Source organism: Sinohyriopsis cumingii, unplaced genomic scaffold, assembly GCF_028554795.1.
Source record: "Sinohyriopsis cumingii isolate HCF-2022 unplaced genomic scaffold, ASM2855479v2 utg002433l, whole genome shotgun sequence".
NCBI classification, from domain to species: Eukaryota; Metazoa; Mollusca; class Bivalvia; order Unionida; family Unionidae; genus Sinohyriopsis; species Sinohyriopsis cumingii.
This window is the reverse complement of record NW_028316209.1, coordinates 40001-54855: the sequence shown is the minus strand read 5'-3', so window position 1 is coordinate 54855 and position 14855 is coordinate 40001. Positions and strand designations below refer to the sequence as shown.

The window sequence follows — 14855 nt, the reverse complement described above, 5'->3', positions numbered from 1 at the left end:
TCATGAAAATGAATAAAATAAAATGCATAATAACTCTTGCATCAACACTTTCCATGAATTTGAATAAAATAAATTGCATAACAACTGTAGCATCAACACATTTCCATGAATTGAATAAACGATACATAATATGGAAACCTAGTCATAGCAAACACATTTGCATAAACAAACAATCGAATAATAAAATATTCGTGTATCTAAAACTGCGTACCTTATTGCTGTTCTCTTTCAGAACTTGTGCGTCTTTGCAATAAACCTTTCTTTTTACAAGACGACCACCTGGTCCCTTTCTTGTTTCACGAGGAAAGCGCTAATCTCTTTATGCTTCCACGGAGTCGAGACTAAGTTTCCTCTTCTAGGAAATTTTCAGACAAAAACTAAAAGATTTCGACTAAGGTCGTCACTTTAAAGTCTGCTCTAAAGTGTACGCCCTAACTTATTCTGCCCAATCGTAGGCAGCGGTCCCTAATTTGTCCCAAAGAAACACTTCCTTTCATCAGGTTTATACAGCTCGGAATCTGTGAACGAGAGTGCGAGACAATTTCCCTTTGAAAAATTGATAAATGGACATAGATTCCTGCCAAGCGGTTAGGGTCGGTAGCTCAAATGTCTATTTTCTAAGGACCGTGTTAAGATACCCCGGTCAATTTCACTGAGTTGGAATTCTGTCCCTTTGAAGTTTACACTTACATGGGGGAGATGAACGAAGAAAGGTCGAAGTGAACCTTCACAAAGACTTTTCTGGCTTAAATGCGATACAGTTTTAATGCTCAATGCATCCAACTTTAAAGTTCACTGCAATTCAAAATTCGACACTTCACAAATTGCCTGATCATGATGAATTGCGGTATGTCCTCGTCTGATTTTGACGTTGTTTTTTCATCAACGACGATACTGCACCAAGAAATTTCTTGCCAGGATCAACCTGTAATAGTTGTGGCCATCGTAAAGGCCCTCGTTGATAAATTCTTTAAAGTGCAGAAGGAACTTCAGTTGCTGCTTTAGTTGATAATGGTTCCGCCCGCTTCCTTATATCTGCTAGCAACGTCAATGACAGTTAACGCGTATTTGTATGTTAATTGACGTCTTCCAATTTTAAAAGTATCATGTGGTAAAAATAAAATTTCTGCTTGATGAATTTTATTAGGAATGCTGACATCAAAATGTGACATCAAATGAGATAGTTGTGTTTAATGGAGTTGATACACATACTCTGCGAAATATTCATCAGACTTGATGTAGTGGGGATATGGATATGATTAAGTTCAAAAATTTCTTTTCAAATGCACAGTCTACTCCACACGGATTTGTAACAATACATTTACACGATCCCAGAACAAGATATCGTGTGGGTCTTGATTTTGAGACTGTTATAATAATGATTTAATTACAGCAGCAGAGAGGGTGCGGCCTCAATGATACGTCACGCTGGTAAACTCCGTGCGTACTTGAGAAAGAAAAAAAAAACACCGACGACAAAAATACAGTAACTTATAAACTAACCCAATTAGAGAAACTCACTGTCAGTTAGAGGCTTCGGTTTGACGTTATTGACCTTATTTTTTTTATTTTTTCGTAGAAATTTTTATAATGACGTTTTGTTGAGGTCTGTTCACCCTCTCTGCTGCTGGTATCACGGTACCAATTGTTTTTCCATATACCTCAATGCTAATGTTTTGTGAAATAAATATACTTTCTATCCTACCTCAGCATGCATGTCACACACTGTCACATAGAACAATGCTAGACTGTCAATTTACAAGGACAAAACCAGGTACTCCATTGCATTTGAGAGACATAACTCTGCTGGAACTAGACAAGGGTAAGAGTTATCTAGTCACAACAGACTCAGTTTCGGCCAGGTGTACCACATTTTGAAAAAAATCATAAAAAATACAAAATATGATCTAGATAGGAATTAACATAATCTCACATGTTGCCAAGAGGCTGAACTTTTTTAAAGCCTAACAGAAAGTACAACTCTTACATAATGCACCAATCACAGCTAGCGTTGTTCTTTATTTCTGAATGCAGTGTTCCTGCACCTTAAGCTCCACCCACCTGGACTTGTGCAATTGGTACCGTTATACCTGCTTAAGGGGCCGTCCATTTAGTACGTACGCATGGAAGGGGAGGGGGTTTAACCCATATGCATACGCTTACGTATGGGGAGTGTCTACAGACAATGTACGTACTCATAGGAAACGGGATGAGTGTGTGTCTGTGTGTGTGTGAAACCTCGATAATAATGTGTCTAACACGTAACCTGTTCGACTTCAGTCGACGCTTGAATTTTAGCGGACACTAGACAATCTTTTTAAATTTACGCAGCTTACTTCTTTCATGCAGCCAGACATTCAACGTCGGTGGACTATCTGTTTTATTAAATACGTTAATATTACACTGGTCAACAGTGAAATCATTACTGACTTGAAAAGGCCCTAATCTGTAGTATTTTGGTGTGCCGAACACGAATATAACCGTGAAAAATTTGTATTGGCTCTCGTTTTGAAGATATTCATATACCTCATTTTCTATGTTTCACTGTGTAAATTTCTCCAGTAGGACTGCAGCAACATCCGGAATAATGATGTAACATTGCATAATACCATCATGCTCACATCATCCACAGTTGATTGCATCATTTTCTGATGCAATGCAATAATAATGCCATGCGGCTGCTGAAGTAAGTTGACGTCAGCAGTGTACTATACATGTGTAGGCCTATTATACTAATGCCAGGCGGCTGCTGAAGCTGACGTAAGCAGTGTACTATATAAAGCCCAATCAGATAGGTTCAGCATTTAAAATATTTTAGACGTTGTGCGAGACAGTTCAAGCTACTGTTACATAAAACTTATTATTTTATCCATTTACGTACAATAAAGAACAGTAATGCCTCGAAAGTGTGTTAATACCGCGGACAATTTTTGCTATATTTGTGGGGAAGTGACATTTGCCAACCAGAAGAAAAGTATCAATTCTCAAGTGAAGAAGGCATATCATCTTTACTTCGGATGCAAGGTTGGTGACCAAGACAAGCCTTGGGCTCCGCATATATGCTGTGCTACATGTACAACACAGCTTTCACAGTGGTTGAATTGCAAAAGGTCATCAATGCCGTTTGCAGTCCCAATGATGTGGAGAGAGCCAAGCAACCACCTAAATGACTGTTACTTCTGCTTGGTTCCTCCTCTTTCCGGCGGAATAACGAAGCGAAAGAAGTCGAGAATAGTCTACCCAAACATTCCGTCTGCATTGAGACCAGTTCCACATGGTGAGGGACTTCCTATTCCAGAACCTCCAGCAGAATATTCTCTTGATTCATCTGACGAAGACAAAGGTGAGTCGACCTGTTCTTCTCCTGGTCCATCAGCATGCAGTGATCCAGATTTTCACTGTGGTGCATCATCAACCCCACACAGAATAACACAGGAAGAACTAAATGACCTGATTCGTGATTTGGACTTATCAAAGAACAAGGCAGAATTGCTAGGATCAAGACTCCAACAATGGAATCTTCTAGAAGAAGATGTCACAATTACTGCATATCGAAAGCGCCACCAGCAATTGGAGCCTTTCTTCAGAAAGGAAAGTAATCTGATATTCTGTTCCGATATTGAGGGCCTCATGAATGCTTTAAAAATCACTCATGACCCACAAGAATGGAGACTATTTGTGGACTCTTCGAAACTGAGTCTCAAGGCTGTGCTTTTGCACAATGGAAACATTCTTCCATCTATTCCAGTAGCGTATGCTGTCCACATGAAAGAGACATACGATAACTTAAGGCAGCTACTGAATTCCATTGAGTATAACAAGTACAGCTGGCACCTCTGTGGTGATTTGAAGGTAGTTGCCCTTTTAATGGGACTGCAGCAAGGATATACAAAATACATGTGTTTCTTATGCGAGTGGGATAGCCGAGCAAGGGAAATGCACTACATGAGGAAGGAATGGACTCACAGGCAGAATGTAGCCATTGGAGAGAAGAATATCCAACACCCAGCTCTGGTTGAGGCTCAGAAAATCTTGCTACCACCCCTTCACATCAAACTAGGTTTGATGAAGAACTTCGTGAAAGCCATTGACCGGACTTTGCCAGCATTCCGATACCTGCATGAAAAATTCCCTCGACTCAGCGAAGCAAAGATTAAAGAGGGAGTTTTTGTGGGTCCTCAGATTCGAGAGCTTTTCAAAGATGACCGGTTCAACAACTTGCTGGAAGGTGACGCGAAACAAGCATGGAATGCTTTTCGCCTAGTTTCTACAAACTTCCTCGGAAATGTTAGGGCAGAAAACTATAAGGAACTAGTAGAAGACATGTTGATGAAGTATAAGAAACTTGGCTGCAATATGTCTCTAAAGATTCACTTCCTTCATTCCCATTTGGATTTCTTTCCTAGCAACTGTGGTATTGTTAGTGATGAACACGGCGAACGTTTTCATCAAGATATCGCAACAATGGAACAAAGATACCAGGGAAAATGGTCCACTACAATGCTGGCTGACTACTGCTGGACACTCCTCAGAGATGCTCCCGAACAGCTGTACAAGAGACAGGCGAAGAAATCTAAGATGTAGTCAATGACTTGATTTTTTATAGGTAGGCTATTACAGTTGACCTTTTACTATTGGAATGCATTTCGTTATGTAAACATTAATTTCTTGCAGATTACAAAAAAACTAGAGCCAATTTTGCAATTTGACTGTCATATTCGTGTTCAGCACATAAAAATTGATAAGAATTGACTAATTTTATTTCAGTAACATGACTTTTGTAAAAATTTGTTGTCCAGTGTTATTTATCCTTGATCGTTTCTGCGTGGATTAAATATAGGCCGTTCTATAAAATTCGGGGGGGGGGGGGGGAGGGGTGCGTGAAGCGTATGTACGCAGGTGGAGTGTGTAAAAAAAGTATGCATGTGTACAGGGAGTTCGAGGGGTCAAGCTTTGTCAGATTTTTGCGTACTTACTAAATGGATGGCCCCAAATGACCCCTTACCAACCGTTTATACAGGGTCTTAAGGAGTCTTCTGACAGATGTACATCACATTAACGTATACTATACGATTTGATCCTAGCTCTATCTACTCTACTATATTTTCCCCATAAAACATTATACAACACCCCACTATCACACATTCTACTTATGCAATGAAAAGTATACAAGTATACTTTCCACTGATCATTCTATATTCTAACTTCCTTCCCTGTAAATGTAATTTTCTTAGATCAAGTAAACAAATTTGCTTACAATTTTTGTACATCTCCAGCTACAGTGCTGTGTGCACACACAAATCATGCATATCGTATACTGTTTCCCTTACCGTACTCTATGATATGAGTGCATGTCTGCACAAACATTATCTTGTGATATGTTATTGTTGTGGGGTTTAACGCCATTTTTCAGCACATGATAGGCTATACATGGCGGCCAGTATTAATGTTGGAGGAAGAACCCGGGAAAACACCGGAAAGAACCACCGACCCACGAGAAGCTACTGGCAAGCTTTCTCACATACCCACATTGGCTGAATCCTAGACTCGAACCGCCGCAGACAGAGGTGAGATGGCAGTGATCCGTAACGAAGAGCGCTTTAGACCACTCGGCCACTCGGGGCCCCCCATCTTGTGATATACATATATGCATAATTTATTGAATTAAAAAAAAATAAAAAAAAAAAAATCGGTAGGGGTACAAACAAACGGGTAGGTATATTCAGACTATATTATCATCTAGCCTGCCGATCAAGTAATTTTTAATTTGATGTTTAATATGCTCATATCATAAACAATATAATGGCATACATCAACATGAGTGATGTAGTTATTTTTGACTTTGATTTCTGAAAACTCCACAAGTACTGCTGGTCTTGCCATTTCGTTTAATTTTGACTTTTATGGATGGGGGAGATGGGCTTACTATTTTTCGAAAAAATGTTTAGAACCCCCAAATAGCCTGAAATATTCTCGCCATGATTTATAAAAAAAATAAATATATATCCATTAGTTGAAAATTAATAAACATTCTGGAAAGTAGATCCAGAACTCCTGCCGAAAAAGTGAAATGGTGTAGAATCACTAGACAGGAAGTACAAACACAAAAAGAGTGAAGAGTCACAACATTCGCCTATCTATACTGTTGGCGTGGTTGTTGTTCGATATATATATATATATATATATATATATATATATATATATATATATATATATATATCCGTTTTACATTCTCTTTTCCGGACTAGCGTGATATTCTTACATCTGTGTGTGTCCACCAAACTGAATCCTGTCTACTATGAGGCAAACAATTTAATCTTTAGATGGGGGTTGGGGAAGGCTATGATTTTCTTTACAGCGAGGATTTTTTTCTTCTATTTTACCTCAAGATTATATGTTATTAAAAACTAATATAATGGATATTCCTGCCAGTTCTTTTCCATAAATCATAGCAAGATTATTTGTTCAAGCTACGTAAGGGTCGGATATTATTTTCTTCTTCAAAATAACTACAGCCAACGGGCGGCCGAGTGGTCTAAAGTACTTGCTTTTACTAATCAATGCTATCTCACCTCTGGGTTCAAATCGCGGGCTCTGACAATGTGGGCGTGTGAGAAAGCTTGATAATAACTTCCCGTGAATCTTTGATTCGAAGAGTGGTTTTCCAGGGATTTTTCTCCACACTTATACTGGCTGCCATGTATAGCCTATCGTGTGCTGAAAATTTGCGTTAAACCCACAATAATAACAACTATCACGCCCGCACCAACACACACACACACACACACACACACATACATTAAATGGTTGGTCTCTAACTGCAGCCATTGAACGGTTTATACCATGCTTTTTGTTTCTGGATCCAGACTACAGCGAAAAGATCACATATATTTAGCATCAATGAGACATATATTTAGCATTAATGAGACATATATTTAGCATCAATGAGACATAAATGTAGCATCAATGAGACGAGACTAGAAAAAGCGTATTTATCATGGGTATGAATGATCCGCTGCGCCCCTTTGTGACAAGAATAATTACAATGATATGTATGTACACACTAATACTCTTGACTGAAGGGTAGATCGATTTCATAAGACACAGTAAAATGAAAGTAATATTAAACTTTAATAAATAGTCGCATTTTATCTTCTGAATGTATCACTTTGCTCAGTTTTAAAACATGCCATTTTCTCCGTGCGTTTAAGAGCTGAATAAACTTCTGTACAAGTCATTGCTCTAACCGATACCACAGCTATTCCGAATATGTCAGAGATGAATGAATACATTTCAGTGTAAAACTGTTACCAGAACACGCACAGATCACGCAATAACATGGTTTAAATGAAAATAATGCACGTATGATGAATTTCTCCAGTTTAATGCCTCTTCAAAATTTCACGCGCTGTCGGCCCATCGCAAGTAAGCACTACTTTGTCGCCTGCTCTACACGTGATCAATGCATGGTTCATATGCTGAACTGAGGTGAATTTAATTCAGCGTAAAACAGCCTTCCTCCGATAAAAAAAAAAAAACCACTAGCGAAAATTCATGTTAATGTGACTGATTGGCTTGGATACATTCTGCAAAGAGGTATGTAAAAACCTACATTGTCTTGATTTTGTTTTCAGTTAATATCGCTATTGTTTTAGTGTCGTACCATTATTGTAGGAGGCTGAAAAATACGCAACTGAAGAGAGAGAGACTGACAGCAGATCGATGATCTGAATAACTTCTAAAGAATACAGAGATAAAGCAGTTTGATTTAACTCGCTGTCTTTGAAAATTGAACGGTAGTCATGATTGTCAAGTTCTATGTATGTATACAGGTAGGTATGTATGTTTGTTATGCATATGTATGTATGTATGTTCATGTCGATATGTATTGGTCAGGCCCGGCCCTAGGTTGAGGCTAACGAGGCAACCACCTTGGGCCCCGCGCTTTCAGATCAATTCCGCAAGACAGTTTTTTTGCTTGGGGCTCCGCTCATCGCTTGCTGCCTTGGGCCCCGCACATCCTAGGGCCGGGCCTGGTATTAGTCCCCTACTAAGAACTGAACCACGGTTTACGAGTTTTCGGCACCCATCGCCTTACCTCAAAGTACCTACCCCGATACCCTCTGGACTAAGCGCAGTACCGTAAACAAGGACGAACTAAGTCGTAAATATACGCATTCATGTGTAGCAGACACAGTCGCTTGGCGATTCAGTGATTAACTCTTCCCAAAATCCAGAGTACCTCCTGATTCCTTTGACATAAATTTTGCCGTATGTAAGCTATTACTGTAAGCTACAAAATATACATCAGACTGAGGAATGTTCAATCTCAGGGTAGTAAGGATGATCTAGGATATAAAGTGATATTGTATGGAGATAGAAGTTATATATATATATATATATATATATATATATATATATATATATATATATATATATATGTATGTATGTATATGTGTGTGTGTGTGTGTGCGCGAGAGAGAGAGAGAGAGAGTGTTTTCGGCGAAAACGCACAACTGAGAGTTTGTTGCAAAATAAGGTACTTGTGTATGTGTATTGTCTGTGTCGACAGTAATGGACAACTAAATAAATAAAAATACTAAACTTACCAAAATCACCTTAAGGGCTACTGGTAATAAAAAATTCAACAGGGGTCGGTGGGGGATGGTTCTCTATGAAGGAATGGCTGAAAATTATGGTAATAGTGAAGTCCCATTTATTTCAGTTAGGTATCGTGTATCATTGAGCAGTTAGTGTGCAAAAGAATAACTTGTAATAACTTTTTTAAAAAAAACACATTTCAATACTTTTTTTGTACACAGACTTTCATGCAGTGTACAGCAATATGGAGTTTGCATTACGTGAATATAAAATGCCACTTACACTTATGAATAAATCCATGTAGTGGCAAGGAGAAATGGATTTTGAATAAAGGTATGAGAAATTTAACATGAGCTATTTTTCTGCACATACTGTTTGCAAATAAAATGGATTCTAGTCAGACCTAAAAAAAAAACTTTGAAAGTAGTTCCGAAACAAAGGTACGAAGGCCTGTATTGGCCATAAGCAGCATTTTATGACAAAAGACAATAACACAATTTTCCATGTATTTTGGTAATAATAATAATAATGACATAAATACTAGTCCCAAACATTATGATGTTCCACACGATGAAAAGTGAAAATATTCATATTCTCTGCTCGTTGATCTTTTTGTACATGCTGAACTTGTAATTAAGGTTTTTTTTTTTGTTTTTTTTTTTAAATTATTAATTACTGAATCTTAAGTTTATATCTCCAGCCGCTTTCTTGGAATCCTAATAATGGGTTGAAAGTAAAATGTATGAAACATAAAACTTTGGTTTGTTTTCCCTTTATGTAAGCCAACAGCCACATTTAACTGCCTGCTTATATCCTGGTTTCTATAGACACCCCCCCCCCCATGTATTTGCAAATGACTACACTTTACACAATAATTTATCCAATGATCATATTTCAACACAAAACAACATAAATAACTAGTTATCACAAATACAGAAAAATATAACTTCGACACATCGTAAAATTCAATGTAGAAAACCACATGGATATATGCATGAATACGTTGTATTCATCTTCAAGAAGCCTCTTGCGTTATACTTCGTTTACAGTCACGATTAATGACGAGCATGACGTCCACCAGAACTCTACAAAGTACCATCTTGTAAATTATGTAACTGCTCACATATCTTACCGGATCAGTTTATAATTTTGTTAAAATTTATATTTTTCGCTAATTTGATTCACACTCATGTTTTGCGTGAAGCGCGTTGTCGCACACTAATGGAAATGCCTACCACAACTACAATAGTTCTGGTTGCAATGAAATTAAATTGATATCTTATTCATGTATACATATGATGTTTATTTAGAATAAGTTGGTAATTGCAAGTGCTTTTTATTATCTGTTGACAGGTGTTAAGACCGAAGTACTGATGATACCCAGAGATATAAAGTTTGGCGGATTAAAACTTAGAGAAGTACATGCAGTTAAAGTTGAGATAACAGTCGTAAAATGTAAACAAGCATATCGGTCATTTTATAGTATGCATTTTCAGGACTGATTTGTAATTCTCTTTGATATCATCAGTACCGACCACAACTGTACTTTCAGTACACAAAGTCTGATAGCCACTGGGTTACATGTATGCAAATAATAGGACTGACAGTCAACGGACCGGGCTGAATGGAAGACGACCAGTATGGCAGCCCCCATTTCTTGGCATCGTGATGTTTGCCGTGTGCGTTGTACGCAAGGTCCAATGTTTATTATAATGTAACACTCGTTGTATCTTGATTGCTCGTCGTGTACCAAGATAATTACAATGCAATACCAACAAGATAATTACGATGCAATACCAACAAGATAATTACAATGCAATAGCTCAGTACTATCCCACTGCCGTGATCTATTGCGTGTAAAATACAACATTCAGTTGCTCATTTTAGCTCATATAAATACATTTTCAATACAACAGTTCATGAATATTTAAATGAGTTTTTTTTTCAAGTTAATAACATATAAATTTAAACTCACCTCGTACTATACGTGTTATCTGACTTTACCACACCCACCCATTTGTTAGGCCACTTCGTATTAACAAAATAGCCCTTAAGTTCGAGTATGTTGATCCGATTTGGCTTGATTTATTGGCAAGATAATGACAGTACAGCATATGGCCGCATACCTTTGTGCACTTGTATTAAACTGTGTATTTTCTGACCGATTAAACAAATCCATGTAGGATTGGCATAGCCCTAGTAGTACTAACATCAGTACCCAGACATGGGGGGAGGGTAAGATTGTATTCGCTAGGTACATGCAGAAAGTCAATGCTTGAATCAGATGCTAGAGGAGATAAGTGCTTGCAACTAGTGAACAATTAACATATTTCATGAAGGGGTGAAAATATCAGACTTTTTCTCCCACAAAGTGAAATGTATCCAAATATTTTGCCCACTGGATGAAAAAATATTCAAGTATTTCACTCACTCGATGATGTGTACCCAAGCATTTCACTCGATGAATATATTCACTCGGAGCAAGCAAATTTTCTATTTATCTGAGGCTCAGATATATTGGTTAGGTCGTTTTGGCGATAGGTACAGAATATTTCCGGATCAGATCATATGTTTGACAGCTTGTAAATCCACGTGAAATAAGTTCTATGCCCGGTGGGCATTTTGAATTTCGTGGCTACATACGGCTGTTACCAAATACCAATAAATGGTTGAACTGTACGCTGGCGTGTTCCGGACAGATTTCTAAGCAGCAAAATTGCACATTTAGATGAAGTTCGAAACTCGTCCATCAGTATCAACCCAGGTGGTGGGGTTGGGGAGGGGGATTTATCAGATTGGACGTAACGCTGTTTATTTCAAATCATCACATGCTCCTCAATTTCTGGAAACAAATTGGTGGTAGATTTATCAGTGGCAGAGTTGGTGCACATAAAGGGTTAGCCAAAAACACATGCATAATCTTTAGGATTTCTAGTGTTGTAGATTATATTCTTTCTAACCTTTATTTAAGTATGTAAATACGTTTGTGGTTGGTAATCCAAACAAGTTTATCAGATCATTGCAGTCCTTAATTTTCATTTTGTTTTCCGTCTTTAGATTTTGAAGGAAAACTAATAAAATTACGACGATAGTGAAAATACTTTTCTTTGGAATATCTTGTTTACAGAAGAATATATAAACGCAAAAATGATAATATGATAGAGTAAAACAGGTAGAATATTTCATAACTTGTTAAGTCCTTGTTGTACATATAAGAATATTAATAATTGTATAAATCAGTGCATGCACACCTTTATTTCAGGAAGGTAATAATGCTGTTCAAACCAAGGCCATACAATCATGTACCACTGTATAGCTTTGACTATGATTTAAAGACAAATAATTATTATCCAAATTGAACGAGTTTACGTAATCAAAATCAAGGATTAGTAGATCTGAAATGATTAAAACCCGTACTAATTATAAAAGACTGCAAGGAAATATATATTGGAATATGAACATTAGAGCTATAGGTAATATATTCATTCTGCATGGTTTATTTGCTCATATGCTAGAGGTAAGAAATTACTGTGGATTAGTTACTTTAAAATGACTTTTGACCATGCTGTTAGATACAATATGTGGTGTGAATTGATTAAACTTGGTATTCGTGACATATTGCTCAGTGTTATTAATAATATTTATTCAAACAGAAAGACAATATCTCAGAATGCGCTTAGTGCAGAATTTTCATGCTTTTTAGGTGTACGTCAGGGCAACTGCTTTTCTCCGTTTTTATTTTCAATATATATGAATGGCATAGAAGATGAATTCTACCTTAAGGGTGTTGAGGGGGTATAAATGGTATGAAAAAATTCCTTTTATTTTACTTCATATTGGTGATATTGAAATTTTTTCTGACTGAAATTAATAGGGAACAAGATTCGACACTTTAAAATTGTACTTTGATAGGTGCAAAGTATCGGTAAAAGATTCAAGAACCGAAGTAGCTATATTCGAAAAGGGTGGACAAAGGTACATTTTCTTGATAGGAAGGAGATCGAGATTATTGGAAAAAATCTTGTTTAGGTATTTGTCTCACAGATGGTGGACCTTTTTCAGAAGCTCAAAACGTCTTCTCTGGTCAGGTTCAGAAAGCAGTTTATAAGTAAATATCTTTATAAATTCATTGACCTTTCTTAAAGTCACGTTGGGAATTAATTTGACAATCTTTTAACTCTTATATAAGTTTATGGATCAGAAGTATAAAAGTTTGCAAAAAATAAATCTTTTGAGACGGTACAGTTAGTGTATATTAAGAAAATGGTCGGCGTAAGAGTGTATACAAATTGATTTATATTTGTGATAAAGTTGACAGGTTTGAAATTATAAATACGTTTTGTGCATTGTTTTAATAGTATGCTTTTCGTTGTTAAAGTTGGTTGGGGGAGTTACAAATAAATCGGAGGGTGTGCGAATACTGTAGTTTACGTTTAGTGTCAACATCAGAACATCCATGTATTACGAGAAGGGCCGGTTTAACCACTAGGCGAACTAGGCGGCTGCCTAGGGCACCAATATTTGTTTTTTTGGGAGGATACAAAAAGCGGTGCCTGAAATTGTTTGGTCACTATTTCTGGAGAACGAATGAATAAATAAAAAGAGAGCATCGTTGAACTTGCATTATAACGTGTTGCTCTCTCGTGTATTACAGTTGTAACCTACTCCATCTCTGTGTAGGCTAAATAATGAAATTAATAAATTATCAAGCCGAACGTGTATTACTAGTAATGAACAATGCCACGTTATGCAGTATTTATTTTTGAAAGTTTGTAATAAGAGATGCCTGAGGGGTGGGCGGGTCGCAAGATGGAAGGTTCGCTTCGGGCGCAAACTACCCTTGCATCGTCCCTAATTACGAGGCGAGAAGCATCGAGTTGGGATTCCGGATTTTTGTTATGCTGACAACAAGATATGATCTAGCAGTCAAGATCGAGTTACTATGACGATGATATTTTTGTTATGTACATATAAAAAATCAGATAAAGTAATAAAATCCCAAAAGCGTAACTGAAAAAAAATTGCTTACAAATTTCAACCGCTTTGATACGAACTTCATTTAAAGTCATAAACTGAATTTCATTGCTTTTTAACAGCCCGTGAGCTGGTGAATCTAATTTTTATCAACGAAGTTTGTGTAAGAACCTAACTTATTTTCACTGCTATCACTGTTAATGACACGAGTTCTTCGTCACGTGAGAGCATATATATGATTTACAGCTATTGAGCAGGTGTAAAATTTTGCATTGCTGAATAACTAGGCAAGTTTCTATCCGAGACCCAGTTGATAATGTTGTAACCGTTTCTGGTGGCACATTTTGAGAGGTTCTAAACGGGACTTGGCATGGGAATGATATCATTAATGTTTATTAGTTATTTCCAGTGAGATTGAACAAATTGTTGGAACCTGATGATACAGATATGTTATAGAGAATGCTACTCATTTTCATTTTTATCACGTGACAGTTATTCACGCCTTTTCAGTTGTAGCCAGGAAACCTCGAGAACAAGTAGTTCCAGCCTTATTTGAGAGCGTTGTAATGCGTGATGAGAAAACTACAATATCATTTCATACTTTTGGGAACCACACACGTGGCCTAAGTGATTAGAGCATCTGTCTCGAATGCGGGAGGTCGCGGGTTCGAACCTCGGCCGAATAATACAAAGATCTTATTTTAAAAAAACGGTACAAGCAGCTGCCTCGCTTGGCGCTCAGCATTATGAGGTTAGTGTTACGACTGGTTGGCATGGTGTAAGAATAATGTGACTGGATGAGACAAATGCTACGTGTCTGCGGAATGATGCCGCATCACTATAAACTGGTACACTGCAGACTTCGTGGCAATATATATGACTAAAATCGTTAAGCTACGTTAGAAATCCAAATCACACAAGCACACGTACCTTTGGGATTAGACTATACAGTTTTGACTCATTCGTGGGTATAACATTGATAGATATATAAGAAATAGTATTACCACAGTAATGTAGTAGATTACGTCGAGTTGTCAGCATCACAAAAATCTGGTAATTACGAGACTCGAAGCGTCGAGTTGTGACCAGAATTTTCTGATGCTGACAACAAGGCGTGATCTAGCAGTCAAAATCGAGTTACTGCGGTAATGATATTTTTGTTATAAACTATCATTTTTCAGATAATTTCATAAAGTCACTGCACTTAACTGAAAAACAAAAGAAGCTGCTTAACAGTTCAACCTTTTTAAATCGAATTGAATCATTAATCATGAACCAAT

At 37.3% G+C, this 14855-nt stretch overlaps 1 protein-coding gene across 2 annotated transcripts in view; it reads left to right on the top strand.

Annotated features, from left to right (window-relative positions):
- Nucleotides 1-7402: 7402 nt before the first annotated feature.
- LOC149770736 (uncharacterized) overlaps nucleotides 7403-14855 on the top strand; it is a 26485-nt gene continuing 19032 nt past the window's right edge. Inside the window, exon 1 of one of the 2 annotated variants that reach the window (XM_089949176.1) lies at nucleotides 7403-7596. The gene's annotated coding sequence lies outside the window, so the exon portion shown is untranslated. Of the gene's footprint in view, nucleotides 7597-7691; nucleotides 7833-14855 lie in introns of those variants that run through there. The other variant, XM_089949178.1, reaches the window with a different exon arrangement.